Source organism: Cygnus atratus, chromosome 6, assembly GCF_013377495.2.
Source record: "Cygnus atratus isolate AKBS03 ecotype Queensland, Australia chromosome 6, CAtr_DNAZoo_HiC_assembly, whole genome shotgun sequence".
In the NCBI taxonomy this organism is placed as follows: Eukaryota; Metazoa; Chordata; class Aves; order Anseriformes; family Anatidae; genus Cygnus; species Cygnus atratus.
The window spans coordinates 624,662-643,319 of NC_066367.1; the positions used below are offsets into that span (position 1 = coordinate 624,662).

The window sequence follows — 18,658 nt, forward strand, 5'->3', positions numbered from 1 at the left end:
GTAGATGCTTGAGTAGCACCCTGGTGTAAAGAAGCTGTCAGCTGGGAAGGGCACACACTTGTTCCGCTGAGTGTTTTTGTGTAGCAAGGCAAACAACTATTTTATCTGTTTAACTGCACAATGCAAAGGCCTCTTGCCAAGAGCCTGTCTTCTCAGTTTAAATATGTGTTAATTGAATAATAGATAATATTTGTCATGAGGGAACTATATATCTCAGGGATGTCTGCCACTGGATCCTGACAAGTTCTGCTAAGCAGTATTTTCTTAAGCAGCACATCATTGCTGCAGTGTGTGGGTTCTGCTGTGGCTATCATTCCAGACAGGACTGGCCATAACCCCTGGAATAGATCAGCAGCGTGAGCTTTGTTTTCTTATTGTGGTAACTCTTGTAACTTGAGATGTCAATAGCTGACTTCTTCAGCTTAATTTATCTTATAATACAGAAATGGCAATGTGCTTCTGGTAAGGAAACCCAATTCTGTTTATTTTTTCCAATCCATAAAGAAGCACTGTGTTCACCAGATCTTACTGCTTCAATCATTTTCAGGCTATGGTCTTCAGATTATCCCCCTCCAAAAACCTAGGAAGGATTTTTCTGTCTAAATACTCTCAGGAGCCAAGATAATTTTTGCATGCTTTTGGTGCTTGCCTTCATCTAGGCTATCAAGTCACTAATACTCGAAAACTTTTGGAAATAAGATTGCAGGACAGTCCTGAGACATGTTAAACAATTTTGCCTCTCAGATGATGGATACTCAGAACTTAGTAAAATCAGTCACCTTTCAGATATACCAGATCAGATACTCAAAATCACTAGTCAGTTTTGAGTGCTTTTTGACAATGTATCATACTGAAATAGGACTTGTTTTTTAAAACTCGTAACCACGTTAGACATCTAGAATGATATGAGCTGTAGTTCATAAAAACTGTATGAAAAAAATTGGACTGAAATTAGAATCAGACTACTCCTGCTTCTGGAACACATTGTAAAAGTATTGTACCAAACACATATCAGCAATGACTGAGTTGATTTTGATATTAACTTCTTATCTGCTCTCTGGGGACACTGAGGTGAATTTACTAGCCACAGCCACACTAAAAGACACCACTGTTGGCCCTGGTAGAGAACTTCGCACAAGGTAGTAGATCACTAAAACAAATCAGATACACAGGCACAGTTCTTAGGATCCATGAGGACACAGAAAGCAAAATGCTAGAGTTGTGTAGGCTTTCCCTACAGCAGGAAGTTCTTGCTCAAATTTCCCAACTGTTGTCACTGTTTCATTCATGAGAAAGCTTGTGATGGAAAGTCTCTGTTACTGAGATTGCCTTAATAATTGTTGCAGGGGTGTGTCACTTCACCTTGAATAAACTTTGATGATAGAAAATTTAAAACAGAATCACATTCCCAGAGATCAGGTTACACTTATGTTGTTATGACAGGCACTGGAAGAAGTCTTAGAAAAAGACGTCCTGTCATAGATGCAACCCAGAGCAGGAGCATCCTCCAGCTTTTCAGCCACCTGCACTGCATAATTCCACCTTTTGCTTAAAATAATTCTTCACTTGCACTAGAAGTTTGCTCATAAGTGAGGATAAATATTGAGATAGAGCTGTAATTACAGTTAAGGCTGCTGCTATTTTTTAATCAGTCCTATCATTAAGGCCACAAAAAAGTTCCTGTTGCCCAAGAAAAATTTTAGTGGAGCTATTTATGTATTAGGGTTTTGTGTAACAGCAAAAATTTCTTGTGTTTCAAGGGAATTTCTCTGTGAGACCTATTTGGTCTTGTTTGAAATCATACCCTCTAATGAATGACTGAAAAATGAGTGAGAGCAGGGGGCTCTGTCTCACACACTAGAGTGGCCTAACAGATGATACTGTGAAATCAAACTTTAGAAAAAAAGATTCTGATTTGGTATTTCAATCTGGTACGAGCTCTTCACGTGTATAATTAGGTGCATCAGAAACTGAGGAGGAGCTGCCTCCCGAGTAGCCAGAGGAATGTAAGCTGAGAGGGACCCTTTGGAAAAATTGGCATCAAGTTCTATAAATTTGGTTTTATTTGGACTTGAAGAGAAGCATCAAAGGTGCAGGGATGGCTGGTGCTATTGTAGGAGTTAGCCCAGAAACTGCATCAGTCCTTTCACAAAGCCTGACTGCTGGAGGAGGTGGAAAGGGTGAGAGCTGCAGGGTGTAAAAACTGAAATCCACAAAACTTTGTGGTGTGTATTTATGAAGGAAGGGAAAAAATACTGTGAAGTAACACATAACATTACTGTGTGGTTAACGCAGGTGTAACACATTTGGAAAAGAATGGAATTTGATTATAATACTAAAATTAAAGAAAGCAGATTAGCTTGATGCTGGCAGTATGGAAAAAGTGTCCACATCATTTTGGAAATGATGTCTAAGTCTGTGGGCAAAGCATTAATGTCAAAATATCAGATCTTTCCTTCCTCTCCACTGTCTCAAGTTTTTGTTTAGAACTGGGCAGTTAGACAGCACTAATGGGAGTTTGGCTTGTGAGCGTGTTTTTTAAATTTTATTATACATAGCCGTTTGTTAAACCTCGAGCCATCCTGGGGTGTATTTGTGTTTTCTGGACTCAGTGTGATCCATTTCCAATGGCCTGTGATAAACTTAGGACTGCCAATTTGAAAGTAAACTCTAAGCCACACAAGGTGTTTCTAAAATATGTGATCTGTTGTGCACTGTGAGGGGAAATTCCACTGAGAGAGAAAAAGATGAATCAAGAAACAATTGGCTGACTCTCTTGATGCTCTCTGCTCAACAGTTGTAAATTATTTTGCTTCCACTAAGGTTTATTTGTGTGCTTGCCAATGTGGCTAGATCTGCTTTGCAAAACGAACTGGGACCATTTCACAGCTCAGCAGAGCAGGACATGAAACACAGTTTCCAGAGTAGCTCAGACATATTCACTAACTGTTCAACTTCCTCTAGACCCCAAGGCAGCAGATCTCATGGCAACAAACATACTGTCTCAACAGAAGAGTTGGACTGTGTGACAGAGTAATTGGGAATGCTTTTTGTAAAGGAAAAAAAAAAATAGCAAAGAGTTTTCTACTGAGTCAGCAGGGTGAATTAGCTCAGCAAGGAGGAGACCAGGCTGTGTGGACAAGAGCAGTGGCAGAGAGGAGACAGATGGGTGGAGAGGAAGCAGTGTTTTTCCCTTTCAGCAATGGAGACCTGCTAGATTGGCTCAGCTTTCATGTAGACCTTTATCATTGTAAAACATAAGGAAAAAACGGGTGATGGGTATCAATCCTGTTGGAAAAATAATGACTGGAAGTGTTAAGATGCTTAGGAAGAGGCCATGGAGGAAACACCTACTTGGCCATGGAGGATACCTGCTGGCTCAGAATATGTGGCGTCTCTGAAACCAGAAACCAAGGACTGAAAACTGGACCCATGGCTAGTTCTCCCTTGATGGACTTTGTCTGCTACTGCCACCTTGATTATAGACATGAAAAATGATGTGGTTAGAAATACAAATGTGGCACACGGACAAAGCAAGTTTAATTCCCCATTTCACAACACAGTTTCAATGCTGCCCTGGGGAATTCTCAGTCTTTTTGTTCTTTACTTCTTTTGACAAATGATCATTAGAAACAATAGCAATTCCTCTTTTTGTGGGGTGTTATGAAAATAAATACATAAAAAGTAGAAGGTGCTTGGACCCTGTGCTAACAGAGACCATACCGAGACATTAGATGGATAGCATTGTAAGTTAATTTCTGCTCAGCAGTGAGGAAAAGGATTCATTTCCCTGACTTTCAGCTTTTTACTAAAGTATTGGTATCATCTCAAAATATGCATTTCTTTCCATCCATCAAGGCTTTCTAAGTGAAAAGATTCAGGGAGGATGGGGAAAAAAAGCATATTTTAATATGATTATAGATAATTCAATTTCCATGCTGGTGATCAGCAATTAATTAGTAGCTGAAAACATTAATCCAGTCTGTGAACCACAAAACTACAGGCTAGCCCAATGACTCCAAGATAGAGCAAACCTTTGGAGCCAGTTTAGTAATATAAGTAGAGCGCAAATCTGACCAAAGAGATCTAATGAAAAAGTTCAAGCGCAACCCAATGGTCTCTAGAAAGTTAGAATTCCAGAATAATTGAATTCAGAGTAATTTCATCCATTTGTGTGGGCTTCTGTGAAGTGGGAGATGGACAAGAGTTTTATTTCATTCTGGCTCATCTAAAGAAATCTTAGACTTTTCCTTACTGATCAGATTACCTTTAGTTTTCAGTACGACATTTTATAACAGCTTGTTGGGACTGTCTGCTATTGTTCCTCACGTAATCTTATGGAAATTCTGGGTAGAAGTAAGCACAATGGTTTTACCACCATGATTGGTACCCATTTTCCACACTCGATAAATGTGAGTGATTTGCTAAATGCCTGCCAATTACATACTGTAACTTTCCCTTTTTATGCAATTATTCATATAATCTAGAGACTCCAATCAGTGCTAGTTTGCGAAGCTGCCTTTATAACAATTAAATCAGTTGTGGTATCGAAATGAGTTCTTGTATCTTCTACTGGCAGCTACAATTTTGGTTAAAAGTATGGTGAATATAATCTACAACAGTTCCAAAAGAGGGAAGTACTGCATGCAAATTCAAGCACAGTTTTTTGTCTGGCTATTTGCAAAGTTCCCAACAACTTCCATCTGTCTACCCCTGGCTTCCATGTAATAAGTTAATAGTGCAATAATAGCTGATGAACTGGGAGGGAGCAGAGGAAACAGCAGAGCTGTGCTAAGAATGGAACGATGTGCCCTTACTATGATAAACTGATCCCATTCCATTAAATCACAAAGCTGTCTCCACTCTTCTCTTCATCCCATATGAGCGGCTGAAGAAAAAAAATCATGGAATTACTATCGCTCACTGCAGCTGTCAGGAAATGATACTAATTAGTTTAATTTGCAATAACACAAGCACTTAACTCTCCAAATAATCTAAGTTAGTACGTCAGTTTTTATATTATGACAATGACATGTTTAAGAGCCTCTGGAGCAGTGATTTCTTTAACCTCTGACTCAAATGTCTTACAAAGGAACATGGCAAAACTCTTTGTCCCAGGTTATTTCAGTACCTGCTTGTGAGGGCAATTACTTGTTAGGAAACTGTGGCAGCATAACTTGGAGGAGAAAATCTGACAGCTGTCATACACTGGTATTCTGCAAGGCAATGTCAAGTAAAGAAATCTTATTTAAATCAAAAATGTCTGTCCTATGGTATTAATTACTGTAAGATGATACCAACAAAAATGGTCAAATTGACTCTTTTTCTTCATTTGTTCTTTGTGCTGTTTCTGCATTTGGCCGTATTTTCTTATTTGTTTCACTTTCTGCCATTCAGGCACTTGTCTTCTGGTATTGTGTGCGAATTTCTAATTCTTCTGTCCAAGGCATTGTTAATGAAACATTTGGAAATGATAGCCAAACTCAAAAAGAGAAAAAAATTCACCAGATCGGCTTGAAAATCATGAGATTAAATGAACAAACAAACTATTAATACATTTGGTTTTGCTTACTGTCCTTAGACCTCTCACATTTTAACCTAGACAGTCAAAGGTGGCTGTACAATATTGTGAAATTCTCTGATATAATCAACAGGAATTTATTGTAACATCAGCATACCAGCTTTAGAGTGTTAGAGTAATCAAACCTTAAAAATGAATGGGACACTTTATACTGCTCCAAGTCCTTGTTTTAGGCTCTATGCAAATTCAAATATTACATTAATTAATGCATTGCCTTTATTTTCAGTGGTTACTTTAGCATTGCTTAATATAATGATAATGATGATGCGGAGAAAGAGGGGGAATGGGCATACCCTGTTATGGCTGATCTTCATTTTTACATAAAGAATTAAATTTCGGAGCAGAATTTTGTACAAAGAGGAGTATCCAGTGGCAAGTCCCCAGTGATGGAATTGTGGAAATTGATGGCTTTCAGAGCCAGTGAGCTGATTTTGAAGCCTTGACTGTGTTGTCTTTTAAAGCCAGCAGTCAGATTTTCGAGGTTGGGGTTTAAGAGCTTTGTGTAATTGGTACAGTTTCACTGAATCAATCACACCCCTCTCAGAATCTTTCCTCTGCTTCCTGAATTTTATTTCAAGACATACTATACCCAGCCTTTAAAAAACTGAATGCCAGGAATAGTGATAACAGTCTTGAAAGTGTATTGGTGTAATAAACAGAAACAAACAAACAAAGAGTCTGTAATCACACACACACAAAAAGTAAGAAAACAAAAACTTGATTGCTTAAAAAAAATCTCATAACTCCTTCTTTGTCCTAGTTTCTTCAAACCTCATAATTCAGTTTATCAACTGTCAATAACCAAATGCATGTTTTTCTTTTCCCAAGAGCTGATTAAAGCTGTGGTCTCCTCCTGTAATTCATGGCATTCCATTGTGTTTGTTTCTCCTGGAATTTTCATGCTGAATTACTGTAACTAATATACCACTAACTCTGTACTGCAAAAGCCCTGACCTTTTGAATCTCTCCTTTTTAGCAGAAAATTGGCATAGAAAATTTCAACACAATAAATGCTTTTAACATTTTTCTTTATCTCAATCCAGAAATACATATACACCATCTTATTAAGTTAGTTTGCCACCAGTATCAGGTTGGGTTAGACAGTTCTGAAGATGAGGAGATAGGAAAAGATGAACTATTGCATTTGTGGTGGATTAGCAATAACAAGGAAAAGACTGAAAACATGGTCCTTTTGGCCTCACTCTGAAAATGGGAGCATGCAGTTAACTCGTGTGCAAGTACCCATACACACTCTGATTGCAAGTGCTCTCAGAAGCCAGTCCTTTTCCTTTTGGAAATGTTCAGTTTTTTTGTATCTCCTTCAAAAACTGTTGGAGAAATGTTTTATAGAAGAAAAAATTACTATCTGAAGGATAGTTCAGATTATTCCTTGAATTCAATCATATCGTTAGCTCTTTAGACCCTGCACAAGTTGAGAGTATTTCAAACCACGAGTGCTAAATATCTTTGCTAGGCAAACAGTTACCATCTTCTCGTGGTCATTGGTACCATGTCAAGATTGCTACTTATGGTGGAGCCTTAGCAACACATTCTGTTATATGAAATGGAGGTAGTGGAGGTTTACAGAGAAGAGAATGTCTTTTATTAGGCTTATAGTATGTGGTATTTGGAGGGTTATAAAATGACACTCATCTGGGGGTGCTTAGGTACTTTTTGAATTAATTTAGGAAGTCGGTGTTGAGTCTGCCATCTTTTTTCCTAATGTTGTGAGGCAAATGTTGGTATTTTTCAGGCTGTAGTATGTTGCTTTTGCAGACACATTATATGCTGAAACAAAAACAATAAGCTTTTGATCAGGATAGCACAATACATAAAGTGAAATTACCCTTGGCCAGGGACTTTTGTGTTTTCTGGGCAGCATTTTCAGGCAGAATGACGTATATTTTCCTGTGAGTTCTGGCTAGGCTGCAGGCATGGTGCGTGGAGGAATAGATAAATGACTTGAACCTCTGTATGAAAAAGCAATAACCGGATAATGATAGTTCTCTGGCTGTACAGAACTGCAGGATTCCTTTGAGAAGTAAAACTTTGCTCAGCAAGCGAAACGAAAGCTTCAAACTAAAGGTGAGTGATCTCGTTGCCATTGGAGGGACTTCACTGCAAAGGACCAGGGATAACAATATTCTGTCTTTCCTCAAGTAGTTTCTGATAGTTTCTGATACCTTCCTCATTAAACTGGAGCTAGTGAAAAGGGGATCAACTAATTCCAGGTAGTGATATGGATAGAACAACTTGCAAGTTTCCCCCCACACCTTTTCTCATCCATTGTTGCTGATTCTCATCCTTGATATACCTGTTTTCTAGTGCTGAATTCAGTGTTATAAAAAAACTAGCTTTTTGATGCTAAATCCAATAAAATACCCAAAGCCACATCACAGCTCAACTAGATAAATTCCTGTACAGATGGGTGTTCAAAGAGTAAACAGATAAACCACTCAAAAAAATTAAAATCTTAAGATTCTTGATTCTTAAGGGAAAAACATTGTGGAGTCTTTGCAATGTTTGTACATTTAGTTAGAATCAAAGTGAGAAGTAGGTTTTTCATGGAGTCTGCTCTCTGAGGACAGCAACATAGCTGAATTGAAATACCCATGTTCTTTCTGCCTTTTTTTTCAGCAGGTTGTTATGTTCTAAATGCATCATGAAAAATATCTTCTCCTAGAGTGTGTAATTACCCTCTGTCACTCTCAAATCTCCTCTGGCTTCAGAGCTCGTTTTAAGAGTGAAGAGATGAGCAAAAGTTACAAATTAAGGTACTATCAATTTGATACTCAGCACATAATTACCTATAATGATAGTGTGCTTGTCAGCATCCATTGTTTCCATTTCTGTCCATTTTCTCTTTCTACGGGGAGGATCATCCTCTTGCGCAGAAAGTGAGAGATAAATAGGGATTTCAGGCTATACAAAAAGGGTCCTAAGAATTTGGGAGTGTGTAAAATGGTCCCTGTATTCCCCTAGGTTTTAAACTGCTGGATCAAAAAGTTTTAAGTTGGAGATTCATACCTGCACTGCCCTGTGACAAATCTGGACAGATTCACCTGTTTGCAAGAAGCATGTTGAAAGAGTGAATCAGGGCAAAGGGTATAGGCTTATCTCCAGTGTGTCAAAAGCAAAAGCCCATATTGTATACCATATTCCACTTAACCTATCTAATATCTAAGTGGACTAAGCAACAAAGAAATGTTCAAAGAAGAGCAGTGGAAAATTCTGAAGGGATGGCTGAGGGAGATTCATGGGCAGCATTATCTCATATGGGAAGAAGACAGAAAAAGAATGCAAGTCCAAGGGTATAAAACAAATAATCCCTTACAATCTGTCTTACAGATATTTTGACCTGTGACTATTGCCTTGTTCTTGCCACCTCTCAAAGCTTCCTGGCAGCCACCTTGAAGTCATAGCAAGCATTTAATTGCAAATATTAGAATAGTGCTTATGCTGTAGTGGACTGTTCCTCTGATAGCTGTGGGCATGGCTGGCTTGTAGTGTTGTTGTCATTATAAACAAGAAAGCTTCACAGGCCCATGGAGTTTTTCAGTATCCCAGTATGCGTGCAGGGCTGGTGAAAGGCTACAGCAGAAGAAACCAGCAGCTTATATGGGGTGGGATGCTTTCAACAATAGATAGTCCGGTCTTGGAAGGTGCTGTCAGGGCACCTTCCTGGAGTGTTCCTTCAGTATCCTGTTTAAAGTGTTCTGCTCTATAGAGGCAGGCCTGAGGAGGATTTGGCCTCTCATGTGTCACCCTTGGAGTGCTGTACAGTTTCGGTGTTTTTCTCATTTTCAGATGTGCTAAATTTGTAACCATATCCTGCAGTCTGTTCCAAGAGGAAGCCTTAACTTGCACTCCAGAGTTTGCTGGAAGTGAGGAGACATCACAGACCCCAATTTAGTTTGCTCATATACTTTAGATCCAGTGGGTTTTTGTGACATAGGGGCCACGGGGCAATTCAAACATGCCTGAACCCTGCCACATTGTAGGCCACCCTTGCTAAAAGAAATATGTCTTTTGCCAGACCTCAGATCTCCCTAAGTCCAGTAAGGATGTTGTGTGGGCAGGGTAGGGCAGAGTTAGCCATTGCCATTCTAGAGGAATCTGTGTGGGCCATGTGGGTATGTGCAAACATGCACACCATTTCCTCTATTATTTTTCTGTTTTCTTCAGTCTTTCACTTCAGACAAAGACCGGATCTGAATCTGCTCTTTCAGAGATCTGTCCCGCCTACTTTTTGCAGGTAAAAAAAAATGCCACTCTTCTGCGTAATATTTCAAACATCAGTATTTACAGCACAGGGTTCTCCAAATGGGTTGCACTGATGTTGCCTTAAGACAGCAGTACAGATGGGACAAGGGTAGGCTGTGACATTTTTTATGAGCAGTGGGAAAATCCCCTCAGGGCAATCATTTGCTTTGCTACACACAGACATTCCAGGGCAGAGTCAACAACGGTCTCTAAAATACCTTCCTCCAGAATATATCCTTGTTTTTGTGATGTGAAATGTAGGGCTTCATTAGTGCTATATAGGCATAAAGAAACAGTTATTCAATATTCTACTGGTTGTTTGTTTCTGTAGGGATATGGCCCATGTATCTTAACTCTGAAAGGAAACACAGGTGCTACTTGTCTGCCTTGTTTGCCCTATTGTATTTTCCAGAATTGAAGGCATAGTCAGTGGAATCTGAGATATATGTAAAACCCGCAAAAGAAAATATTCTGAAAGTGAGATGGAATTAACCTCTGAAACATCTCCTGCATTATGTTGTTAGAGTTTTTTTTCCTTCTTCTTTAATAAATTGTTATATCTGTCAAACACAGAATGAAACTGGTTTATAGTTTTTAAACTAATGAAAATTTTAGGACCAGCTTAGTTAATAATGTAGTTAGGTACTGAACGGCAGATGTCATAATGATGTTTCTGAAGATATAATTCATCATTTACTTTTCACTTACTTTTAGTAATATCTCCTCAAAAGGTTTGATGAACTGCCCAAGCTCCTGATAGTTACAAGAAGACATTACTGCCTTCTCGTTTGTTGAGCCTGATCTTTGAGCTGAAACCTGCCTTGGTTCTATCTCTGTCATTTCTTTTCATATCAGAACTTCAAGTTTGTGATTTCCAGTGTAGGATTAGAGGGGTATCCCAAGGAGTCTAGTTGTTGATAAGACCTGGAATTTTGGTAAGAGTAAGGAGGACAAAGATGAGTCCTGACCAGCAGCAGTTCTGCTCCCAGCCTCACTTCTGCTCCCTCACTATTCCTGTGTGTGAGTGCACACGCATGCATGTGCATGCATACATCTCCACAGAGAAGTGGGACCATTATGCCCCTCATTCACTGTATTTTACCCATCTTAATTTAATTTCATGAGGTGCACAAGACACTGACCTGCAGATAATTAATTATAAGTTACATTTACAATAGAGAAAGAGTCTTTATTCTATTTGTCTTTGTCTTTTTTGTCTTTTTTTTTTTTCCTTTTGTTCAGATCAGGTATTTTTTATAAAAACATTCTCTGCTTTTTGTATGTGTGTTAGTTTTATAGGACAACACAAGTTCTTTCTGTGAGCTGGAGTGAAAGTTAACAATGAACACTGGTCACTGAATTCGTTAAAACCTTTTTTCCATATGTTGGGTCTGTTGAGACTAGGTCCTAAATCCGGGCCTTGTCGTCCAATCCAAAGCAATACAGGTGGTAAATTCCTGGTCCAGAGCCCCCAAAGTCACAGACTGTGAGTCCCTGCTGCTATGCAAATATTCCTGATCGATCCTCAGTTTCCCACCATCCCCTGTCATTGCAAGTTTCAGCCAGGAGCAAAATTCTGTCATGATCTCCATCAGAAGGATTTCTCATTCTGCTTCTCTCCTTGCCGCAACTGTACAGCAGCACCAGTTGGCTCAGCTCACAGTGTAAAAAATGAGATACAGCTGCACGCATCTTTTGTTCATTAAGCCATCCTTGCAGTGAACAGGATAAGCTGCAATGCTTAACTTCAATTCAGATGTAGTGTAAGGGGCTACAGACTGTGGGACTATATGAAATAAAGGAATGGGTTATGTTTTTTTATTGATTGAATAGATGGTCAGTCAATATAAACCTGAGGCCAGATTTGTGTTGTAACTGAGCCCAGTGATTAGTATCACAACTGTGAATACCACAGTTAAATTCTCACTGATTTTATACAGTACTTAAAAATAATTTGCAAAACCACAGGGTGATATTACCTACCTACAGATCTTTCTTCTTATTAGTTTTTGGGTTTAATTATATTCTTACTTGTTCTATATCTCTCCCAGACCTGCTTCCCCCTTCTCACTCACAAACACATGTGTACAAATGATGTACACAATATATTGAAAGGACCCAGAGGTGCTTTGCAAATTGTGGACTCTCTTCTTTCTTTTAAGCCATTAGCTTTTCACCTGTGAAGTGTGACGAGCCAGCTAAGCCAGCTGTCAGGCTGTGCCACATAACTGCAGCAGTTCAAGGCACTTGAAAGCAAGAGGAGGTTTGGTGCTTTAGGTCTCGATGTCCTTTTCTCCAAAGAAAGGATCTTCTCCATCCCCATCATAGCAATGTGCCTAGAGAGACTGTTAGAGCTAGAGGCCTTTATATGTATGTACGTGGGGGAGAACAGATGCTGATTAAAAAAAAAAAAAGTGAAAAAGGATTGGAAAAGTCATCTGTTTCAATGACCTTCTAATTCTGCTGTACTGGTACTCCAGAGGACGTTGCTGTCAATGGCATTTACATCTATGAACTGAAGGGAACGTATGACCATGAGACAAGGACATTCGTCCACTCTTTAAAATTATTAGTTGACTCAGTTCCCCTACTTCCTGCTTGAAACAGAAGAATATTGCTTTCTGAGAGCATTTGTAAGACCTAGCTTTTGTTTTCCTCAAAATATAAGTGCACAAGAGCCAAGTGTCAGGGTTAATCATGTTCTTTCAAAGGCAGCAAGAGGTAGCATTACAGTTAACAATTGGCCAGCTGTTCTAGGTTGAACACAAATCAGTCCAAACTCAGGAGTGGAAGGGAACAGGACAAGGCTGTGGAACCCTGACCATGTTGTGTGTCCCAAGCTGACCGGTGCTGCGTGAGGACAAAAGCTCATCTTCCCCTTGGCGAGACTGTTGCCAGGTGCTAGCCAACAAAATGTGCAAACTGATTTTCTGTCTTACAGAAAGGAAGAATGAAATATAGAATTATGTTTTGCAGGTAGTTTCAGCAGTGAGTTAAATCAGTTTCTGTTGATGTTATTTGATTTTTCTTTTAGTTATCCCACAGTTCCTATGTTATGTAACCCTGTATCCTGTGATAGACTTATGCTCTTTTAGACATTTTTTCAGAAATAGTTGGTTTTCCATATAAAGAAACCAGTAAACACATATTTTGGGGTAAAAAAAAAAAAATCATACACGATCAGGTAAAGTTGCCTTTGTAACAGTGAACAGATTTTGCCAACTGAAACTTGTATGTTTAGTATATCTGAAGAGAACAGTTCTCACTGTTCAAAGTTGACATCACAGCTTACTCAGGGTAAAAATAAGTTTGAAAAAGCTCCTCAAATATGGTTTTTCAACTAGGAGAGCACTCAGCTATCATCTGAAATTGTAATGTTTGTGCAAGTTCGCATATCAATAAATAATAATACGTCTGCCATTCAGGTCTTGTTCTTGGGAGCTGGAGTGGAAGAGCATATATTGTAACCTCTGCAGTTTTGCTTTTGCCTGAGGTGAGATCCTGGCTCTACTGAAAGCAATGGCAAATCTTGCATGAGTTTAGTGACACAGGATTTCTTCTCAAATTTTTGGTATTGCAGTGGGCATCATGCCCCACTGACCGAAGTCTGGCTCAGTATCCCTAGCATTTACAAATTCTCTCTATTAGGATGAAGTTCTAGTGCTTGTATTACCAGAAAAACTAATTCAGTTTAGAGTTATTGACATTGGGGCCGAAGGTAGATTATATATTGCCTTTGCACCCAAGCAAATATGCATAAGTGCTCCACACCTCACCTGGTCTAAGGCACAGCAAAACTTCATATTTAATTTTAATCTTTTTTTTTTCTCCCCCACAGTTTATAGGTGAATAATTATCACGGCCAGAGTCTACTAACAGGCCTTCATGGCCTCAGCAGCCTCACCTGGGGCCTCCACTTACACCCCCTGCCTGTCGGCCTAAGGACTGCATTTAAGCTCAGCCCTGGTTAGCCTCGGCTGCTTGTTGAAAGTAATACATTTTGTAAATCATGAACAAACAATCTATCCAGAAGAAAAAAACAAGTTCTAGTTAGACTAAAAAATAAAAAAATAATAATTAAAAAAAAAAATCTGGAAAGGTTAACCTAATATATTCCATTGAAATCAAAGGGTAATTTTTTTTTTCCCATTTGGAGCTATTAGCCTTGTTTTTAAATCACTTGCTTTTTAATTTATTTATGTTTTAAGTGGAAAAACAAACAAACAAACAAAACAGAATGAAAAGTGTTGTCTGGAAAATGTTGTGAAGAAACAGTTGTGTCTAGAATGCAATGGTCCTTGTCCCCAGATATCTTATCTGCTGTTGGGGGGTGGAATGGTGCTGTGCAAAAATGCAGGTGCTGCAAAGATCTCTTTGCTTTCCTCATAGTTGCTGTTTACAGCAGGAAATGTATGGAAACTTGATGGCTCCTGACCTTCACGCTGCAGCTCGCTATCTTCTCTTTTCAAGAAATTCTTTAACTGAATGCTAGATTCAACCTGCTTGTTTACAAGTTCACAAATATAGTATGTTGAATATACATGCTGAGTAATGGGTTCTGTATGTGTATTTTGGCTCCTGGTACTCTTCCAGGTTCTTCACACTGCTGCTTGTCAGAGTAGTACTTTGTAGCATCCTCATCTGCTGAATGTCACTAATTATTTTTTGATGGTTGCATAATTCTCTTGGCTGACCATTCTGAACTTTTTCCACTAGCTTCCAAATATTTGCTAAAGACCCATGGAGAATGAAAGGGAGATGAGATAGAAATGTGGCATGCAATTCATATGAAATTAGAAATTAAATGCACGTATGGTTTTACTTTCTTAAGGTAAGTAGATTTACATTTTTCACATGAGACTACTTTAGTGGATGTTGTTCTTAACATATACAACTAACATAAAACAAAAACAGTTCTGAGAAATATATTTCTCACAAAGAATGCCAGCCTACAGAAACATTATAATGAGCTAGAGCATGTTTTTTTAATCACAAATACCCCAAACAGCATGCAATTGCCTTATTTTTGTACAATGTTTATTACTAATGTGCTGTCAGGAAAAAAAATAATAAATCCAAATTCCTAATAATCATTTTGGATAATTAATTATAGCCACATGTTTAAGCAGAATGTCTCTAAACCCTAAGGCAACAGGATTTGCAAGAGAATAACTCACCTAAAACAGTAGCATTCATCTAACATCAAGGTGAACATCATCTGGCAACTAGCAAGTGCTGATGAGCTAGCCAGGACTTGTGGCCATGGCACAAAAATGAAAAGTGTTTGTGTCTTCAAGGCAGGTATCTCAATAAGGCAGCTCTGTCTGAACTGCAGGTGAGTGGCTTCATTTGCTACCCTATTGGATTTCACAGGAACATAAAACTCCGCATGTCTATCAGAGTCATTCTTTGGAGGTCTTTTTCTCAAGCTGAAGTCATCCAGGCCATCCATAGTCACTAAATCCCAGTGGACTACACAGTTACAAGCTTTCTGAGTTTATTTAAAGCTGAATGTTTTTCATCTTTCTGTAGATACTGCTGAAGTTGAAGTTTTTTCATAGAATCGTAGGATGTTTTGAATTGGAAGGGACTTTAAAGATCATCTAATTTCAACCCCCCTGCCATGGGCAGGGACAACTTCCACCAGACCAGGTTGCCCAAAGCCCCACCCAGCCTGGCCTTGAACACTTCCAGGGCTGGGGCATCCACAGCCTCCCTGGGAAACCTGTTACAGGGCCTCACCACCCTCTGAGTGAAGAATTTCTTCCTACTATCTAATCTAAATCTACCCTTTTTCAGTTTAAAAACATTATTCCTTGTCCTGTTGCTACACTCTCTAATGAAGAGTCTCTCCCCAGCTTTTCTGTAGGCCCCCTTTGGGTACTGGAAGGCTGCAATGAGGTTTTCCTGAAGCCTTCTCTTCTGTGGGGCTGAACAACCCCAACTCTCTCAGCCTGTCTTCATAGGAGAGGTGCTCCACCCCCCTGATCATCCTTGTGGCTCTCCTCTGGATCTGCTGTAATAGGTCCATGTCTTGTGTTGGGGGCCCCAAAGCTGAATGCAGGGCTCCAGGTGGAGCCTTAGAGGAGCAGAGGGAAAGAATCCCCCCGCCTCGACCTGCTGGCCATGCTGCTTTTGGTGCAGCCCAGGGTATGGTTGGCTTTCTGGGCTGCAAGTGCTCACTGGTGTCTCCTGTTGATCTTAACAGCAACCAACACCCCCAGGTCCTTCTCCTCAGGGCTGCGCTCAATCCATTGTCCTCCCAGCCTGTGTTTGTGCTTGGGATTGCCCTGACCCAGGTGTAGGACCTTGGCCTTGTTGAGCCTCATGAGATTTGCACAGGCCCACCTCTCAAGCCTGTCCAGGTCCCTCTGGATGGCATCCCTTCTCTCCAGTGTGTCGACCACCCCACACAACTTGGTGTCATCAGCAAACTCTATGAGGGTGCACTCAATCCCGCTGTCTGTGTCACTGACAAAGGTGTTAAACAGTGCTGGTCCCAGTACTGACCCCTGAAGAACACCACTCATTACTGATCTCCACATGTGCATTGAGCCACTGATCACAACTCTTTGGGTGCGACTATCCAGCCAATTCCTTAGCCACCGAGTGGTCCATCCATCACATCCATGTCTCTCCAATTTAGAGACAAAGATTTTTCAATGGTAGTGTCCTTTTTTTTTTTTTTTTTTGACAGGCTGCTTGAATCTAATCAGGGTTATCTGATTACTCATTTTTGTCACACTGATAATCTTTGAGTGGTGTTCTTGGAATTTATGGCCTGGATGAAAGAACACAGCAGTAGGTATGCTAACCTGGCAAAGTTTGCCTAAAATATTTCCTTATACCTTGCTACTAGCTACTAATTTTACATTTGCAGAAGGGGCTGGGTGGCTTTGTTGACATGATGACACTGACAGTTCATTAACTCCTTTGAGTTAGTAACAGCAAAAGTAGTTTTCTGAGATAGGAAAGACTTGTAGTGTGAGTTGAGGAGGCCTGGTGGAGTAACCCAAAGAACAACAGAAGACAGAAAGTTGGGGAAAAACTTCTATTTTTGCGTTATTCCAAATTTCAGTTGACTTTAACAAGATTGTTTTAATTTCTGTCAGGCTGCACAAATCCCAGGCTTCTTCAAACACAGAATAGATAAGAAGGGAATCATCTGGAGGTGTATTCAACATTTGAACATTCTCTACAACAAGAATTGTCAGTGTAGAAAAGGAAAGATATATGACTGTATTTATTGTAGATAAACCTTCAGTAAATTGGTCCTTAGAATGGTAATTGAATAGCAAAGGGTTAGCACATTTTAGCATAGTTACTTGTGTAACAGTGCAGAAACGTACTCCGGATGCAACTGTAGAAATGGGACTTTTGTCATTGATTTTTATATATGTAAAATTCAGCCCTGACTCTGAAGCTTCTTTCCCACATTGACTTGATTATTGATTCAGACCAGGTGATGAGCCAAATGAAGTTTTAAAATATTTTAAATGTGTAAAAGAAGAGATAATAAGCACATACTATTTTTCCTAGGGAATTTCTAGATGTTACTATTAAAAGAGATCCGACAAAATGTGTAATCCAAATATTTGTGTCCCAACAGACAGTTCAAAATGATTCTAAATATGGAAAGTTTGCCGATCATCCAAAACCAAATGAAAATCTGAGAGTCTGGATTCTGCCTTGCATTTTGGAAATGTTTTCACAGATTGGGAAGTAGCCTGGTCTGGAAGAATGCACAGCACAGGGAATCAGGAATGACTGGGGAACCTGCCACCAGCTGTGAAGCCTTGGGCAGTCATTCAGCTCCTTGTCTCACTTCTGCCTTGCGCAAAATGGTGCTCAGTGCATGCAGAGGGTGAAAAGCTGGGGAGCAGCAGGACAGGATCCTTGTCTTTCTTGAGCCTGCCTTCGTGTGGAACAGCAGTGTGATGGTTCTGCAGGCACTTGACTTCCCCGTACTTGAGGAAATATCAAGAGCTGCCTTTGGCAAGTCCAGTGGTTTTGAAACAAACAAACAAACAAAAAACCCTTTACAATTGTCAGCAAATATATCCATATAGATGTCTGTAAGATTGTCTGGTGGGTCAGATTGGTTTCCATTTCCAGATGTGGAAAATAAGAAGTGACTTGAGAAGAAGAGGTTCTTAGTTGGTTTTTTTGACTTAAAAGGCTGAGTCTGGTAGATTAATCAGACTTGTGCTTTTGTGTCAATAATGTTTCTGAAAACCCCACACAAGAGATCTCTCTGTAAACAAAGAACTGGAGCAAAACCAAGTGTGTAGCCCAAGCCTCTGAGTAGCCAGGCTGTGCACTAACTGTTAGAACATCTCTTCAAAACAGGAGCTACTGATTCTCGAGCTCTACTAAACATTAATAGGAGTAAGTAACTGCTCATGTGGAAGTTGTCAGATGGCAATACTACATCCCAGAGGACAAGTTCTGTTACTTGTTATGTAGCTTCAGCTCTACTACGCCTAAAACCACATCCAGCAAAACAATTCCCAGATCATTCTGGCTCTTATTGTGTGGGATAGATATAATGCTTCACACCACTGCAGAGTCTGGGTCATTCTTGGTATCTGAGGGCTGGATTTGGGCTGGTGCAAGCTTATTCTCTTCAGTGGCTTTGTTCTGGACAGTGGAGGAACAGGTCCGGACTTGTATGTGCTGATTGTATTTCATCTGCTTATATAACCTTGGAAGAAAAACATTGTCTTCTGTACTGTTCCTAGTCTTTAGCAAATCCTTTTTCTTTTCTGAGAATCTGCATGCTTTAAGTGTCTGAGTTTTTATCTGTTACACCTC

The 18,658-nt window shown here is 39.7% G+C and overlaps 1 protein-coding gene across 4 annotated transcripts in view; it reads right to left on the bottom strand.

The window, feature by feature from the left end:
• Positions 1 to 18,658, bottom strand: part of LOC118243094 (translation initiation factor IF-2-like) — a 60,116-nt gene that overhangs the window by 34,273 nt on the left and 7,185 nt on the right. The window contains exon 3 of one of the 4 annotated variants that reach the window (XM_035536818.2): positions 16,884 to 17,834. The exons of 2 other annotated variants lie outside the window; for them this stretch is intronic. The gene's annotated coding sequence lies outside the window, so the exon portion shown is untranslated. Of the gene's footprint in view, positions 1 to 16,883; positions 18,549 to 18,658 lie in introns of those variants that run through there. One more of the 4 variants, XM_035536814.2, reaches the window with a different exon arrangement.